Source organism: Phascolarctos cinereus, unplaced genomic scaffold (genome assembly GCF_003287225.1).
Source record: "Phascolarctos cinereus isolate Bilbo 61053 unplaced genomic scaffold, phaCin_HiC Scaffold_9;HRSCAF=440, whole genome shotgun sequence".
Classification (NCBI taxonomy): Eukaryota; Metazoa; Chordata; class Mammalia; order Diprotodontia; family Phascolarctidae; genus Phascolarctos; species Phascolarctos cinereus.
This window is the reverse complement of record NW_027556402.1, coordinates 72545169-72557402: the sequence shown is the minus strand read 5'-3', so window position 1 is coordinate 72557402 and position 12234 is coordinate 72545169. Positions and strand designations below refer to the sequence as shown.

At 35.4% G+C, this 12234-nt stretch overlaps 1 pseudogene; it reads right to left on the bottom strand.

Annotated features, from left to right (window-relative positions):
* Positions 1 to 9236: 9236 nt before the first annotated feature.
* On the bottom strand, positions 9237 to 9341 carry LOC144455536 (U6atac minor spliceosomal RNA; annotated as a pseudogene).
* Between the last annotated feature and the right edge of the window lie 2893 nt (positions 9342 to 12234).

Genomic DNA, 12234 nt, shown 5'->3' with positions numbered 1-12234 from the left:
CTTTTTGGGCTTCAGACCAGTTCATATTCCCTTGTGTTGTCACAGATGTGGGTTTGTTGACAATGTTGTCCCCTTCAGAATTTCTGTCTTGATCTTCACTCTTCTCATAATATGAATCTATGGTATGTTTCTTTTTACTCATGGTGTTTCTTTATTCCCTGGCCTTTAAAGAGATTGAGCTCTCCTGCTGGGGAACAGAGGGCACTGACCCAAGCTTCTTGTGTTGGGAGCCTAGGTCTTGGTCACTGGCTTTGTGTGCTGGGGCCTCTTATGTTGGCAATTGGAGGCTGTAGGTTTCTGGCAGCTTACCTTGTGTTGGGCTGGAATCAGCAAGGCTGGAACTTTCAGGCAATTCTAGGTTGCCTGCTTCTCCTTTCCTTTAGCTTTCTTCAGTTCCTTTTAGATGGGTGCTACAGGGTGTTTATCTGCCTGGGGCCCCTTGCAATACTGCCTCCTTTTGTTTCTCCTAATGAACTGGGAGATTCCTTTGTGGTAGAGTGCCAAGGCACCTGGGGGCTTTCTGAAGTTGCCTCTACCATTTCCCCCACCCTCACCGAGGCACCCGGAGGTCTAGGTGTTGGTGCTTGCCCGCTCCACCACCTGGGCTTCAGGATCTCTTCCTGGGGTTCTGACAGCTTACTCGGTGCTGGGCTGGAATCAGCAAGGCTGGGGCTTTAGGAAGACTTTAGGTTGCTTTCTTCAGCTCCTTTCAGATGAATGCTGCAGGGTACTTATCTACCTAGGGCCCACTGCAGTGCTGCTTCCCCTGTTTTTGTTGAGGGACTGAGAGACCTGTTTGCTGGGCTGTTATATACTGCTGCTCCCCATCTTTCTTCCAGTTCAGCTGTGCCAGGGTTTTTTTCTCATGTGATATTTTCTGAGTTTTCAGAGTTTGATAGGAGAGAGTGAGAGCGACTACCTTTTCACTCCACCATCTTGGCCTCAATCACTTCTTCCCAAATTGTAATTAATAAGGAATTATTTTCTTTATTTGGCTTTTCCCTTTGGCCAATTCTACTTTTTAAGGAATTGTTTTCTTCAGTGTATTTTTTCACCATCTGGCCAATTACCATTTTTTAAGGAATTGTTTTCATCACTCGATTTTGTCCCTTTATTTTGCAAACTGTTGACTCTCTCTTACATACTTCTCATTTCTTTTCCCAATTTTTCATATGCCTCTCTTTTATTTTTTTCTCCTTTTTAAATCCTTTTTGAACTTCTCCAAGAAGGCTTTTGTGCTTGAGACCAATTCATAGCACCCTTTGAGGCTATGGACGGAGATATAATAACAATGTTGTCATCCTCTGAGTTTGCGTTTTGATCTTCCCTGTCACCATTGCAATTTTTCTTTTTTTGTTTGTTTTGTTTTGTTTTAGTGAGGCAGCCAGGGGAGGTGACTTGCCCAAGGTCACATAACTAGTAAATGTCAGGTGTCTGGCCTGAGGCTGGATTTGGACTCAGATTCTCCTGACTCCAGATCTAGTGCTCTATCCACTGTGCCACCTAGCTGCCCCACATTGTAATTTTCTAAGGTGAAGTTTCTATTTTACTTCTTGCTCACTTTTTTTTTTTGTTTATTTAATGGCTTTTAAAATTGAGCTCTCCTCCTGGGACTCAGGGGCTACTGTCCCAAGCTTGTCCTGTGGGTCAGGGGCCTGGTGACACTGGTTTTGTGTACTGGGAGTTCGGGTTGCTTGCTTACTGCTCTGGGGTGGCCTGGCCTACTCTCACCTGTTGTTGCCTGGTTTCCAGGGCTGGAAATTTGCCTTCTGAGCTGGAGCTGTAGGCCTCACAGCTGGCCTTCTGGGCCAGGACTGAGGGGCTTTGGTTGCTGATCTGTGCTGTGCCTAAGAGCTTCCCACTGGCTTGTCTGGACACTGTCTACACTGGGCTACTTTCCCCTTTTACCCAGGAGAGATAGAACTTTCCTGAAGTCCTTCTAAGTTATCTTAAGCTTGAACATTATCTCACTCTATCTTTTTATGTGTTCTGCAATTCCAGAATCTGTTTAAAGGCTTGATTTAACATTTGTTTCTGAGGGAACCTGGGGAGAACTTAGGCAACTTTCTGGCTTCTCTTCTCCATCTGGGCTGGTGCTGGGCAATTTAGAAATAAATTACATAATCAAAGTCACATTCTTCAGCCCCTTGTTAGGATAGGTCTCACTCTCATTGTAACATTCATTCTTCTCATTAATTGTTAACCAATAATAATTGATTGTTATGCTCAGGAAAATCCATTCTTCCAAGAGCATATAAACTGTGAGCCCAGCATCATTTTTTTTATTTGAGAGTGTCACTATTCCATCTTATTGGTAATTTGCTAGCATTATTAATAAAGTGATTAATTACCCAGCAACTGCATCTCTCAAACTTATTAAAAGTCACAATGATTATCAAAGCCCTAGTCCATATGATGTCAAATGCCCTCAGACTTTGTTAGTACCCAAGGTCATTCCAGTTGCCATAGCTTGACCCAGACATATTTCCATAACAGACTAAAGAAGCCTGTCCAAAGAAGCACTGTCACTCTATCCTTGTTACACATCTTTGTGAATGTTCTAAGGTGAAGTAAATCTTCTTTTGTTCAGTCTTCAATGATTTATAAGTACCTCATTTCATCCTAAAATTGAACCTGAACTAAGAGAATGTTGGCATTATAGCTGTGTCTCCAGCATGTGTCATGATCCTTTACCATACTGTTTACCATCCTGTGTACATTATATAGCTTGTCAGCTTTTCTTTAAGGTTGCAAAACCTATGTATAACTGGTTTATTTCATATCCAGAGGATGAAAAAAACCAATAATATGAGTGTTCCACTGGTTGAATAATTAAAACAATATGGAAGTACAATCTGCCGCTTCTACATTTAAAAAAAAAAGTTCAAATTTTTTTTTTTAGAAATGTAATACTTTCTATAAAAATTATGCCAGGACAGAATCAAGGCAAAACAATTCTCCATTAACAAAATTATTTGAGTTAGAAATAGCTGCCAAGGATGGGCTTAGCCTTCTTTGTCTGATGATGTTCAGAAGAAAACATTGTGGTGCTATGAGACTTGTTTTTCTTCTTTGTAAAGTATCTGAAAATTAAACATCAAGAAAGACAACATGCCTTTAGAAATTGAAAGGGAAGCTATGAAGCCTATCAGTACATTTTGATTTAGTGAAGTAGGGGCACTTTAATTAACATCAAATGGAACTCGAAAAACATTTTTTTAAAAAACCTGTATATAAGGAAAGTTGGTGTTGTTGATTTTTTTAACCCAACAGTTGGTTTAGAAGAAAGGAACATAAGAGACAACTTTCTCAAAAATTGAAGCTGAGTTGTAATATATGAGATTGTATATTTTACCTGAGATGGTTGGCCCATTCTTAGCAGATGCTAACAAACTATAATCTTCTAGACTCTAAGAGACTGTACTGTTTCAGAATAAGGATGATTTTTCTTCTAAGCTAGTTAATACAGTTTACATAACTGCACAACTAAAAGAGAATCAGAATTATTAAGATTTCCTGCTATAAAACTGTCTATGGGAATGCTTCCTATCCCTCATGTTTTGGTTTGACTAAAAATATGATATGGACAAGCTTCATAGCATTAGAGGGTCATAGATTTAGCATTATAAGGGACTAGAAAGGCCATCGATTCCATCTCACTTTCCCTTATTTTACAGACAAGGAATCTGAAGTCTTGGGCATTTTAAGATTTCTTTTTTACTTTGGGCAAAATGCTCAATCTTTTTTGCTCTCAGTTACCTCATTTATAAAATTGTGATACTAATAAGCCCTATGTCTTAGGGTTATTGTGAGAATTAAATAATAGAGCACGGTTAAAGTATTTTGCAAACCTTGAAGCACTAAATGAATGGCAGCTGTCATTATTAACACCCACAGAAGAAAAGTTTAAAAATAAATGGCAGTCTCTTAGTAGCAATAATTATTCCATCAAGTTGACAAGTCTATAGAAACTTAAGGTTTTCAAAACACTTTTATTACAGTAGCTTTTTGTGGGCTAGGTACTGTATATTTTTATTCCCATTATACACATGAGGAAACTGAATTATTTGCTCATGATCTTAATTAAATCACAGAATAAGAGAAATTCAGATTGTCCATTTAGTCTAAACTATACCTGAAATAGCTTTCCAGCTATAGTTGGCCACAGTCTTTGAACCCATGTCCTCCAATTCCACCATATGTTCTATACTTTTTTCCATTATTTCACAGCATGTTATTGTTTTAAGATCATGTAGTTTTTCAAACAGCATTATGTTTTTCAACTTGCTAATACATGCATCCTAGAATACTATGTGTTTTATTTATCTGTGATTAAAATCTGTAATACCTACGTTACAGTCAAAGTTACACAAGGGTGGAGACTACATTTTCTGTAAACATTGGATTTCCCCCAGTAATTAACATGTCTCTCTGTATACAGGAGGCATTTAATAGATATTTGTTAAATGAATGAAGTCCTACACTTCTGTTGAAAAAGTCAACAGCAAAAGGAAAGGATGGCAGAGGCACTAGCAGACAATAGTTCAGGTGAAAAAGTAAAAAAAAATGATTTTACTGGATTATAAATCTACTGTGAATCATGTGACAGGAAAAGTTCATAAGAATTTATGATGCCTCAACAGTAACCTAGTGTCTAAATCCTGAGAAGGCCAATGGAGAGGTTGTAAAAATTGTTAACTGAATCAAATTAAGTTAACTTGAAAGATTTGGAATATTTGCCCTCACATTAATTACGTGGTCTTTGGAGTGGTTGAAGGTCAGCACATGGAAGGAAGATTTGACTTATTCTGACTTGATCAGAGTCCCAAACTAGAGGACCTAGTGGACACCAAATTGAAGTTTTGGAGCAATAAAAAGAAATAGTTGTCATAATAAGAATTATCTAAATATCATCCTGAAGATGGACACACACAGAAACAGATACAATCACTACCATCACCTTCAACACTAACACCACCAATACCAACTAATCTGATAGCTACTTGTCATCGAAAAGGAGAATGTATGCCCAAACTATAATGCATTGGATTAAACAATCTGTAAGGTTCCTTTTACCTTAGATATTCTGTCATATAATTTCAGAGCCTGGAAGAACATTAGAGAACTGTAAGCAGTTAACATCGCACTCTAGATAGAAGCTGAAATATGGCAGAGTGGGGAGGATGTGGAATCAGGAGGTAGAGAAGAACAATTGATTGATTTCAAATTTTGACTCTGCCTCTCACCAGCTGTGTGACCCTGAGCAAATCACTTCTACAGTCTTGGTATCATCAGTAAGAGGAAAGCATTCGCCTATATCAGGGGTTCTTAACTTAGAATCCATGTGTAGATTTCAGGGGGCCTGTGAATTCTTATGGGAAAAATAGGCTTCTTTATTTTAATATAATTAGTTTCCTTTGTAATCTTTTGTATTTTATTTTATGCATTGAAATGTTATTCTGCAAAAGTGGTTTTAATATACTGCCTAAGGGATCCCAGACCAAAAAAAAAAAAAGATTAAGCACTCTCCAGTCTATGTGGTATCTAAGGTCCCCTGCAGCTCTAAGATGCAAAGCAGAGATTAAGCTATTTGACCAAGTTGTACAGCAGAGCCTAGATTTACAGTTCACAACCTGACTCCTCAGACAGTTCTCTTTCCACTTTGCAATACTATTTTTTGAATATTTGCCTTTCAGAATTCTATGGTAATACTAAGAATTTTTTTAGGCATGTTGATTTTTTGACAGTGATCAGTTGGACTTCATTAAGAAGATCTCCTGGGAAAGACCCTATATGTCTTATTTTCAAAAATTTTGGAAATTCAATGATGCTTATGTTGCATATGGACCTAAATGTCTATTTTACTGTTGGCCACTCCCCTATATACTATTAAACTTTGCATTTATTTTGACAGTTAGAAGATTACAATTTGTAGCTAAAAGACTATCCCTGCAGTAAAGACTAGATAGCAGGCATCTAAAACAATGAAAAATTTGGCAGCCAGCTCATTTTGAATCTTATTAGGAAGGAGGCTCTCCCCAAAGAAGGCTCTACACTTGATGTGTTAAGCAGGTTGTCCACTTAACCCAATGGCCTATTCAAACAGTTCAATCAAATTGTAAAGCTGTCACCATGCCATCCAAATACATGTGAGCAGGAGTGTCAACAGCTCAAAGACCTTATGTAAGCACCAAGCCTATTTATTGAGAGTAAAGTACGAGTCCCAGATGAGAAGCTGAAAATGGACCTCAGGTTCAAAGGATAGGCCTCTTAAATCAATTTCTCACTGCCTTGACTATAGAAATAGGAGCAGCAAGCTTCTAAGAATTAATGCTTTTCTTGCAGAGTACTATGAATCCAGGATTGCCTTCTTCCCCAATTTGATAAGGAAAACAGAGTCTGTGAATTGATTGATTCTTCTTTAACAAATAGTTGCCATTTTGCTCAAAGGATTGTATATTTAGAATCAGAAGACACATTTAAGATTCAGTTTCCTCATTTTATAGATGAGGGTGCAGAGCATCTAGAGTCATAAAACAGAAAAGGAAATCACTCAAGGTCACACGGAAGGAAGAAAGTTTTTTTTTTTTTTCTAATTCCTATAGAAAATGTCACATCTAAATCTCCAAAAAGGGTGAATGGAATTTTAATGTTGTTAAAGGCATTTGGATAATTTGGTCAATATCTAAAGGGGGAAAAACAGGGGCAATACAGCTTACTTTAATGAAATCAACCATTGGAAGTCAGTAGAATAAGACTGAGGTTTGACTATGCTACTAAATTGCTGAGTAACTTTGGGAAGATCACTTAACTGCACTTACAACTCATTTCCCTTATTTATGAAACTTTTTTTTTCAAATGAGTCATCTCTAAGATTCCTTCAAATGCTAAAATTTTGTGATCTTATGAATAATTAAGCAACTGGAACAGTTATTATTATTAATGCAATAGCTGTATTTTAAAATTTAACTTTTTTAATGAACAAAAGCAAATTTTCTCTTCTTCCTACATTAACCCTTCCCCCACATTGGAGTGGAACAAAAGAAAATCAATACTCCTAAAAAATATACATAGCCAAGAAAAACAAATTTCCACATTGATCACATCCAAAATCATATATTTTAATCTATACCCTGCTTTCATATTTTTTTTCTGTTAGGAAGTGGGCAACATGCTTCTCCATGGGTCCTCTGGAATTGTATTTGGTTATTTCATTGATTGGAGTTCTGAAGTCTTCTAAAGTTTTTTTTTTCTTTTTGTCTTCATAATGTTATTATTGTATAATTTATTATCTTTGCTCTGATCACTTGACATTGGTTCACACTTCTGAGATTCCTCTGAAGCCATTCCTTTCATTGTTTCTTATGGCATGAGTATTCAATTACATTCACACATCATAATGTGTTCATCCATTCCCTGTCTGATATAGGTAGTAAACTTTCGGTTTCTAGTTATGTACCACTGCAAAAAGAACTACTTAACAAATATATTTGTATATATGGGTCTTTCACCTGTTATTTGATCTCTTTGGGATATAGAAGTAATAGATGCATTATTCTTCCAATAAAATCCTTTGAAATTGCTTTTTTGAGGGAAGAAGAGGTAGAACTATACAAAATAGACTTCATTTAGAATGGAATCACAAGAGATTTATTCAATGAACTAGGTGGAAAGAGGTAAAAATCAAGATAAAAGAGCCTAGGGGGAAAAATTTAGTATTTAGTTGTGTAAATACACTTCATGGAATGTAGTTCTAATTGAACAATTAACATGCAAAATTTATTGATCAATGTTTCTGTGAAATAAACCCCACAAAAATCTTTATTTTTTACTATAGTTTTTAAAAAAAATCACTCCAGTACTATTCTTTCAATATTTTCTATTTTTATCTTTTTTTTAACCAAAATGATAAATACTGTATAGATTATAGCCACAATCAGCACACATGTAGCCATGTAGATGAAAAAACATAACTCATATATACACATATATGTTTATGTATACATACATGCATACATATGTATAAGTGTATATGTATTATATACATACGTGTGTGTGTGTGTGTGTGTGTGTGTATAAAATTTTGAGCTTGGTGTATGTACATCATGCCCCATATGCAGTAAGAGTCAAGATCAGGTATTTTTCTACTTCTTCATTCAGCATACAACTAAAGGAGTCTTATGCTCAGGATCTTGTCAGATGATCTGAATGATCCCTCTTTCATTCATCTCAACCTTTTAGTTCACATTACAGAAATGTTTCTGTCTTGGATATTTCCAATTTTATCACCATGAAGAGTTCTGCCTGTTTGTGTGTTCTGTCTTTAATGTTTCTGCCCAGATACTACTCAGTGCTCAGCAGAAAGTCTTCTCTTGCATTGACCTCCAAGAAAAAAAGAAAAACCTTATCTTCAACCTGGATTCACATAGCTCAATCAATTAAAATGTGTGCTGACAATAATGAGTTCTTGACAGATTGGGGCAAGCCATGTTTAAGGGATCATATTACTTGCCAATATATGTCTTTGCTGTGTTCCTTGTTAAAGGATAAATTCCTTTAGTTTTGGAAGTATCTGTGAGGACCTATATGAACTGATGCAGAGTGAAATCGGCAGAAACAGGTAAACAAGCTATACTATAACAACTCTATTACAAAGAACATTTTTGAAAAACTTGAGAATGATAATCAATGGTACAAACAACTGATGATAAAGCATGCCACTGACCTCTAGACAGAAAGCTGATGGTCTCCATATGCATCATGCATTTTGGAAACAGCCCATAAGGGAATTTATTTTGCTTGATGATACATTTTTTGTTTAATTAGGGCTTCCCCTAATTTAAATGTTTGCTACTTCTAATGGGAGTAGATAGAAGGGCAAAAGGTGGGGGTGAGAGGAGAAGGAGATAAGGATAAAGTGGTCAAAAAAAAGGAATGTCACTGAGGTATTATTTTCTTTTTAAATTTAGAGACCAAAAAGAAGTATAGCCAAGCTTTGCTGTTCAGTTGAGAGTGATTCTTCATGAGCCATTTGAGGTTTTCTTGTCAGTTAATGGACTGGTTTTCCACTTCCTTCTCCAGCTCATTTTACAGATGAGGCACTGAAGCAAATACAGTTAAGTGACTTGCTCAGAGTCACACAATTAGTAAGTATAAGAGGCCAGATTTGAACTCAGGAAGATGAGTCTTTCTGACTTCAGGCCTAGTACTCTATCCACTTCGTCTCCTAGTTGTCCTAAAAACCATGGTTAGTTGCCACACCTTATGTGTTATAAAGGCTACTAGGACCTCTTCCATTTTTACCAAGGAGAATGCTAACATTTTCTCCTTTCACACAACACAGACAAGCAGGACAGCTTTAAAGCATCAGTTTAAACTTATATATTTAAAAGAAAAGTGGGCTGGACATAATACAGATCTGCAGTTTAATATACAATATTCTTTTTTCTGTTCTACAATGTACATGGCAATGCCCATTTGATTTTTGTGTTTGTTAAGTTTAAAATAAGATGAATTTCCAAAAAAAAGTATTGTAAGTTCTTCCTGAGTAGTGATTACTTTACTTATATTTGTATACCTAGCACCTAGCAGGATGTCAGCCATGTAGTAGATGCTGGATAAATGCTTGTTGATTGATACTATTTAGAGCTGGAAGGACCATTAGAGTTCATTTTCTCCTACCCCTTTATTTTACAGGTGAGGAAACTCAAGTTAAGAAAAGATAAGTTACTTATCCAAGATCTCATAGGCAGTAAATAGAAAAGCCAGGATACAAATCTCTACCCTTCTAATTCCAATAAAGTATTCAGTCTTTCAAAGGGGAATAGCTATTAAAAAGAAACAATTGATGAAATGGTTAAAACTGACAATAATACATTTTTTTTAAAAAAATCAATATACTTATGAAAACAGGCTACAGGAAACCTGACAAGTACATACACCTAATTGTAGCTCACTCAAAACACAGAAAATGGGTTTTTCCAAAATACTTTTCAACAACATGACTGAAGAATAAGTGGAGAGCTTTTCATCAATACAAGACTCCATTGAAAATGACTTTGAAATCTATTTAGAGAATGAAATAATTCAAGTCAACTACTTGACAGTCATCTTGTTTCTTGGATTCTGATTTGTTGCACATGACAGGCATCTATTAGACCACTGCTGCATGCTGGGGAATCTTGCCTTCCAGGATCTTGGTGAATCTCCTAAATTTATAGCTGGCCTAGATTCTTAATCTTTGTCACAGTGTACTATGCTGATCCAATGTCTTAGAATCATTCAAATCTGTAATTCACTGTAGTGACCTTATGTCTAGAATTCATTATAGATATTATTTCAGAGGTACAGAAAGAAAAGTTAAAACCTTGTTCACTTGTGCAATTCATTTTGCCTTGCATTAATGCCACAAAGGAAATGTTGGGGAAAATTTATGTGCCAGGGCAACTGGTTGGAATGACCTGGAAACATCTAAATAAATAACATTTTATTATATTTGTAGCTACTTTTTCATTACTGTCAGATAATGTAAAGACATCTCTGGCTTTTATGATGTTTCTGACTCATTTACTTTAAAATATCCAATTTGTATCTGTCTTTTTTATTAAAAAAAGAAAAGCAAATTAGATTGGTGAAGAGAATCATTTATTGTAATTATAGAGAAATAGACATATGGTTTTTATCAGACTTTCTTTTAAAAGATACATGTGATTACAGGAAAAAGAATGATAGTATTGTTCTATCCCCCTTTCTCTGCAAAATAAATGGATATCATAATTTAAGCAAGAACTGCTTATGTGCAAATCTTTCCTATTGCTTATCAGTTGACTCTCCCACCCCCCTTTTTTTTGAGGGGGAAGAGGGATCATTTGAAAATTCTACTTTTGTACTACTAATCAGATAACCACACAGTTCTTATGTTTTAATGATACAAAATAATTAAATTTCTAAAATTAAGCAACTTTTGTCAGGTGCTTTCATCAGTTAAACAAATTCCCAGACTTCTGCTATATACATGAAGAATTTAATGGGATTAACTAGTCAATAATAATAGTTAACATTTATACAACACACTAAGATTTACGTAATGATTTATATACGATATTTTGTGTAAGTCCCATAATGTTCATGTGACATAGGTTCCATTATGGTTTTCAATTCAAATATGAGGAAAGTCAGACTGAGAGAGATTGTCACTTTCCCAAGATCTCAAAACTCTTGGCACTGGAGAATAGGTACCCAGGTACTCCTGACTCCAAGCCCAGAACTTTATCCATTATAACACTCTTCCTCTCCATAAAACATGCTATTACACTGGCATTTTATTGTCCATTATGTCTCTAAAAAGTAAATTGTAAGAAAATATTATTGTATGATCTCAAACATGCAGATGAAACAAAGCGTCTTGAATTGTTAACATCAATATAATGGCTGTTACTCTCTTCCTGCTCATCAAATTGTGATGTATATACCTATTTGTTTTGTTTTAAGTTGCTTTTCCTGTAAAAGAAAATCAAAAGTAAATACCCTGGTAGACTTTAAGGTATTTGAAAGTGCCTAATCCAGTGCTCTCTCTTGCTCTCTCTCTCTCTCTCTCTCTCTCTCTCTCTCTCTCTCTCTCTCTTTCTCTCTCTCTCCATATATACACATGTATATGTATATGTATACATATATATTACATATGTTGTAAATGCTTATTAGATTGGATTGGATTGTCTATATTGGACTGAATTGAATTAGATTGGGAAAATATAAATGAACTGAATTTAAAATTCTTGCTGTTTGATATCAGACAGATGAAAATTCATCAATGGCTATTTGGCAGATATAGAAGTGGATTACTATGCACATATCCAAGGAGAACCTATGTCAAATAAATTATTAGCTTAACATTTTAATTTATTTAAGCAAGTGCTATTCAGTTTTCTAATGATATTCCAAAGAACAAAGACAGTATTTCATTTTCTCTTCTCTAATTTAAGGCTGAGTCCACAAAGTATACAATGCAATGAAGCTAAATTTACAATACAGTTCATATGATAAATATAAATAACGGAGCAGGTTAATTCTAACCCCAAGGTAACATTTGAACTTTTGACAAGTGCAAGGTTTTTTTTTCCTTGAATTATTCAAATAATTGTTCCATTCCCTATTTATAATTAAAATAAAGCTGTGAGTCAGAACAGAGCTAAATGTTAATTTTGTAATAAGAAATTCATTCATATAAAAGCAATG